Below are 6531 nucleotides of genomic sequence, written 5' to 3'. Positions count from 1 at the left end.
ACCCCTCCCCCCACCAAAAAAAAAAAAAAAGAAAAGCACACAAAACTTTTATTCGTGCCTTTTCTAACCAATTCTCAAGAATTAAATGCCAAGACAAAAGCAAGGTTCAGTTTACAACACAAAGCAGTTACCGGAAACCCGTTGCGCTATTTCGTAACGAGAAATAAAGAGAATTTTTTTACTACTTCTGCAACAGGGCAACTGCCATCTTTATGGTTCGTAAGCGACATTACACAAGAATGCAAACACATCTCTTTGTTCTAGGCACCTGTTAGATTTTACAAGGAACGCATTTGGGTCAACAGTGCAGCCGTAACAGAGAATCTGTGCTCACTGAAAAGTCCCAGAAGCTTGGTTTACACACGTGCTGTAAACCTGCTTGTCACTTCGCAAAAGTCTAGCTAAACGTGAGGTGTTGATTATACTGCGAGCGTTAGGAATTTAATTAGCAAGTTCATTTGCGATGAAAGCCCTAGATAAGTGACTCGACACCGTTATTCACCAAACCTGCCTTCAGAGTCGCTAAAATTTCATTTAACTAAAGCTGCGAGCAAAATATTCGTTTGAACGGTTGCATAATTATATCTCTGCGCTGGTTAAAATTCAGTAATTTTATGTTGCCTTTCGAATTCACAAAAATATCGTAAGCGCTTAGAAAACTTTGTCGGGGCAGTTAAGTGGTGTTACCATTTCAGGGCATCCCACAAATGCCAGAATGTGTCATGCTACCAATGGAAGCGATTGAAACTGCTGTCGTAAACTGAATTCCCGAGATCGAGGCTTACTGATTTCCTCTTTATGCTTTTATTGAAGGCTCAAAGCCAATGACGGGAGAGGGAAAGATCGAGCTTGCTACGAGCCACGGCGTACAAGTTCATTGTCATTATTGCGGCCGTTCTGAGATTCCCGATGGGTCGCCGATTTTTTTGGCGTAGCAGTGAAAACTTATTGCCCCTTCCATGCTATACATTGAACGTTGAGGAACCGAACTACAGCATACCACTCTTGTTTGCGCCTTTCGTGCGCACATACGGCGCGAGAAAGGCACGAAGCGCGCCCACAGTGTGCATTGTACCGGTCCGCTCAGCGGAGCATCCACACCACGACCGGCTTTATAAGTCGTGATCCACACTAGCAGCGCGACGCTGTCGCCACCTACATGTCGATCTCGCGGCAAATACTCCCCACAGCCGCCGTGCCGCCAACACTACAAAAGATCAGACCCGCGACGCCGAGGGAAATCCCATTGCCCCCCTCCATTGATGGTGGTTTTCGAATCCGCATGGGATAGACAGTGTGATAAACTCAAGCCAAACGCGTACGTGTCCATCACTATTCGTCACAAAGGGGCGTGTAAAATGACACACTGATTGAAGTGGGGTTCAACGTGCCGAAGCTATAAGGAGCGGCGTAGTGGAGGGCTCCGGATTAATTTTGACCACCTGGGGATCTCCAACGTACCCGCATGATAAACCTGAAAAACAACGTGGCCGCCACTTTTAAGATTCGCTGGCCAACCATCTCCCCAGGGTGTAAGGGCCAAACATCTATTTACTTACTCTTTACAGTAATGGCCATTTTCTTGACCAGACAGCAACTACTACTAGCAGAACAACGACGATGATGGGTTTTCGTAGAATGGGGAACTTAAGGCTTTCTCCTTAATTCCATAGCCTGCCTAATAAACGCCCGGCCGGAACCTCTATACAGAGGCTGGCATAACACCTTTGGCGACATAACCTCCGAGAGGCATTTAGCGCAGTAGCATTGCCTATCTATGACGCCAGCGGGATGTTGCATAATCAACCAACACCTCAAACGAGAGCCAAAGAACCAAGAAAGCAGTTCCCGCAAGCACCGTGGACAACGGTCTTCCCTGCGTGCGCCCTTCACGGCTGGAGGGTCGAACAACGGAAGCCGCACCAAGCCTCGTTGCACTCAAAAGGCTATAGATGAGAATTACAACATGGCTCTCAGAGTTTTCACCTACGGCTAGGTTGACCCAGTCACTGGGCGGGCAGGTGCACCTTCGTGTGTCCTGAATGGGGTGAAAACTGCAATATACATATTTACGACAACATGACACCCAAGATGACTGAGCTAACGGCCCGTTAATGGCTAGAAACGTGGTCCACAGAATCGCTATCATCACAGACCCGATCAACCTCCTACGCCGACCGGAACGACCAGATGCTGGCAACCAGACCACCATGCTGGCAACGAGCCAGCATGGTGGGGCCCCGCATACGTCTCGTGACCCTTGTCTGAATCCCGGCCAGTGCGGAAACCTCAGGCAAAGGGCCACGCACTTGCGCAACAAGCCACAAGAAAACCATCAACTGTGCGAAATAAACCACGCGGGCGGCTCCAGCCTCATCTGATCATGGACATCCCCAAGAAATTCCTCCTGTTATAGCGCTGTTATTGACATCTCAGTAGAGTCGACCGTTGAGGGCCCAAAAATGCGGATTGGTGACCTTATTCAAATCTGCCCTTCGAATTCTACATGCATCTCAAAATAGAAAGGAAGTCCCAGTTACGCGTGGTTCTGGGTGTGAAGCGGACGGATCATCCTCGCCACCGGCCAAGAAAATGGCACAGTACCATCCACAGGATTCTGACTGGGTCACCCAGGAACCGTGTCACAAGATACAGCATTCTAGATGATACCAAGTGTTCACGGTGCTAGGTCAATAATAGGCAGTTTTAGCATAGCGTTACCGTGTTTATGTTACCGTTTACCGTGTTTGCGGGAGTCGACTGCGCAGCACGAGAGTTACCGCGAACGGTAACTTACCGGCACAGGCTTCACCTTCGCCAGCGGCTTCTGGTAACACGGTAAACGGTAACGCAAACACGGTAACGATATGCTAAAACTGCCTAATGACACTGTAATAATAACATTGCCAAGTGTAAACAAGCCTTCAAAAGCAAAGAAACTCTAAGCCGATTTGGCCTCATTCAAGCGCACCAAAACAAAACTTTGAACGGCATCTGCTTTCCGCCCTACGGAACTTCGTCGAGACTTCAGTCCTCCAGCACTACCTTCAACCCCTCCCCTTTACCGTAAACCCAAACTTCGCCAAGGCGTAACCTGGCGTCTTTGTACCACTCTGTAAAGAAACCTGCCGTATTACCCTCACCACCTGCTGCAACGTCCTCCACGCTCGAAGGCTACCACCAGGCTTAATCGTTCTATCCCTCTCACCCTCACCCCCCCCCCCCCCCCCCGCCCGCCCGCCCCTCGACATTACCCAGCGCCAACCAAGTAAATGGAAGTTAACGGCTACAATTTCTTGCCGCCTTGCATACCTTGTCGTCGCGGGGTTCTCGTGTCGGCTGAGTGAGGGCGCGCTGAACGGCTGCAGCTTAGGGTGCCTCGATGTGCCCACATCGAGGCACCCTACCGCAGCTAAAGTTTATTTCGTTCAGCATTAGCCGAAAAACGGTAACAAATGATACACAGGGCTTTTACAATAACTCACATGCATTAAAGCGAACAGTAAGAAGTCAACATGCAAGGTTTTTCGTTTTCTTTTTTCTCTCGCTGTGGCGCTTTTGTAGCAGGCGAAGTGGTGGATCGACAGCCAGGTCATTTGCTGCCGTGGTCAACCAGAGTAGACCCCGAACACCTGCTAAAGAACCGGCTAAAGACGAGAGGATGCGCCAAGTCACTGTTGTCGGCGACTCCAACATGGGCAGGGTAGGAGAGGTAATCAAGGGGAGGGTGGGAGACGACGAACGCGTGAAGGTGAGCAAGCTTTCCGAAAAAAGAGTACGGGAAGTGATGGAACAAGCAAAAGGGCAACTGTGGGACACAATGCAGGACCGCAGCTTGGTAGTGATAATGGGGAGTGAACGATGTGCACGTGTTGCAGGGACGCGGGGGGAGGGTTCGCGAAGCAGATTGCGAAGGGAATCAACGAGCTGAGGGCGGTCTCGGAGGATGTGCAGATGGCGGTCTGCATGGTGCCGGAGGTTCAGAAACAAGGGATCCACGTAGAAAGGGTTGTGGTTGCGACAAACAGGGAGCTTTGGACCCTGGGTACAACGATGAATTTTGCGGTGGTCAACCTGAACCGGGACCTGGACCGTGCAGGTCGCAGCGGGGAGTTTGTGTACGACGGCATACACTTCAGTGACCGTCTAGCTGAGCCTGTAGGGCGGCGACTGGCAGCCCGGGCAGTGGCTTTTTTAGGGGGGCCCCGAGCGTTCAAGAAGGTGTACTGAGTGGAGGAGGTAGCGAAAGGCAGGAAGGAGGGGGCACTGATGCACGGCGGCAGATACGTAAAGCAAAGAAAAGGAAAATAAACCGTGGAACTAAAATTGTTATATAAACATGCAAGGCGGCCGCAAGCACGAAAAATGGATTGAAATACAAACCCAACTCGAGAAAGAAGAAAGTGACGAGTACGCCCTGACTGAAACCCACCTGAGAGATATGGAGGAGCCACCAGTGATGGATGACTACGTGTGGGTGGAGTGCAACAGGGCGACGGGAGAGAGGAAAGGTGGGGGCGTGGTCATGTTGATTAGGTGAGGAGGGAATTGGCAAAGGGAGAATCAGGGCTGTAAGTAGCACTTGTGGGTTTGTGGAACGGTGGGTGGAAAAAAGACACGGCTGGGAGTGGCCTATCTGTGGACAAGGAATGACGCCAGAGAACAAAATAAAGAGTGGGGGGACTGCCTGAGGAAGGACATAAAGAAATTCAAAGAAACCGGCGAGGTGATATTAGTAGGAGACTTAAATGCCCACATTGGGGATCTAGATGGATATACGCACTATAACGGCGCCCTAGTTCTAGATATGTGTGAAGAACAGCAGCTGGTGATAGTTAACCGTGAGCATAAATGAGACGGGCAGATAACGTGGCAAAGCGGCAATAGACAGTCTTGCATGGTCGACGGCCTGGTCTCAGAGCACACGTACGAGCGGTTGAACCAAATGACGATAGATGAAGAAGGGAACAACAGCCTGGGCAGCGATTACAGGCGTATAATCCTGAAATTTGACAGTGGAGGGGCTAGGAAGGAAACACCGAAGGTTGGATTCCCGAAATTAAGCGAGAAACAGATAGCAGACATCGTCAATAGCATCGAAAGAGAATTAGGGGCCCAGGCCACGAAGGTGTGGGAATATGACGAGGTTGTGAGTTGTATACAAAAGAAAATAAACAAAACAAGAAAAAAAAAAACGCTGGAGGGGTAAAACGAAACCACAAAGCTGGTGGGACAAGGAAATTAAACTGGCTATTGAAGAGCAACAACGGGCTTCTAAATTGCACAGAAGAGTAAAACAAATGGGATATCAGGGATATCAGGGAAAATGGGATTACATGGTAAGGGCGTACAGGCACGGAGCCCGTGTACATTCGAAGAGGTTTAAAACAGGGGTGCCCCCTTTCGCCATTCCTGTTCACACTTTACATTAGAGGAATGGAAAAACAATTGGAGGAGAGTGGATTAGGCTTTGACTTGTCGTACCGAATCAATGGAGAGTTGGTGGAGTAGCGGATCCGGGATTGATGTGTTGCTGGAAGATAATGCGGAAGACCTTCAAAAACTGGCCGACATTTGTGGCGATGAGGCAACGTACCTAGGCCTACATTTTAACCCATAGAAATTTGGAGTCATGGCGTTTAACGAGGAAGCTCCTACAGCACCACTAAGGATTCAACAGGAAGCCATAAGTACAAATACTTGGGGATCTGGCTTAATGAAGGAAAAGGCTACCTGAATGCCCATGAAGAGCACCTCAAACTGAAAGGGAGACGAAACGCAGCAGTAATGAAACATATAGCACTTTGGGGATACAATAAATACGATGTAGTACGAGCCATCTGGAAAGGGTAATGGTGCCGGCGCTCACGTTATATAATGCCGTATTATGATTAAAGTCAGATATCCTGTCGGGACTGGAGGTTAACCAAAAGGCAGTCGGCCGATTAGCACTGGGAGCTCACAGTAAGACTACAAATGAGGCGGTACAAGGCGATATGGGTTGGGCTTCATTTGAGGCGAGAGAAGCGCAAAGTAAAATACGTTTTGAGGAGCGGCTTAGACATTTAGATGAGAATAACTGGGCAGCCAGAGTGCACAGGTACCTGTACCTTAAAAGTGTGGACACCCAATGGCGGAAGAGGACGCGAAAGCTGGCGACTAAATATAACTTCACCACGGCGAATGAACAAGGGGGGGGGGGGGGCAGTTAAAAAGCAAGTGAAGGAAACAGAGACGCTCACGTTGGCAGAGAGGATGGAAAAGAAGGGATCGCTGGGAATATACAAAGCAAGCAAACAAGAGATTCGGAAAGATAACTTTTATGACAACAATAAAGGTAGTGCGTTGCTCTTTGGGCGCGGGCTGGCTGCTTGAGAACTCGAACTTACATGAGCAAATATTCGTCACAGGATGAGACATGTGTGGGATGTGGCAGGGATAAATAAACAATTGACCACATAGCAATATAAGGCCAAAAGATTCAGCCAGCTAGAACTGGGCCGAAAGTCCTACTTCCTGAGGCACTGGGCT

The sequence above is a fragment of the Haemaphysalis longicornis genome, unplaced genomic scaffold, assembly GCF_048455015.1.
Source record: "Haemaphysalis longicornis isolate Haplotype H1 unplaced genomic scaffold, Haemaphysalis longicornis Haplotype H1 scaffold_1, whole genome shotgun sequence".
NCBI lineage: Eukaryota > Metazoa > Arthropoda > Arachnida > Ixodida > Ixodidae > Haemaphysalis > Haemaphysalis longicornis.
The sequence above is the reverse complement of the archived record's forward strand: the minus strand, read 5'-3'. Positions refer to the sequence as shown.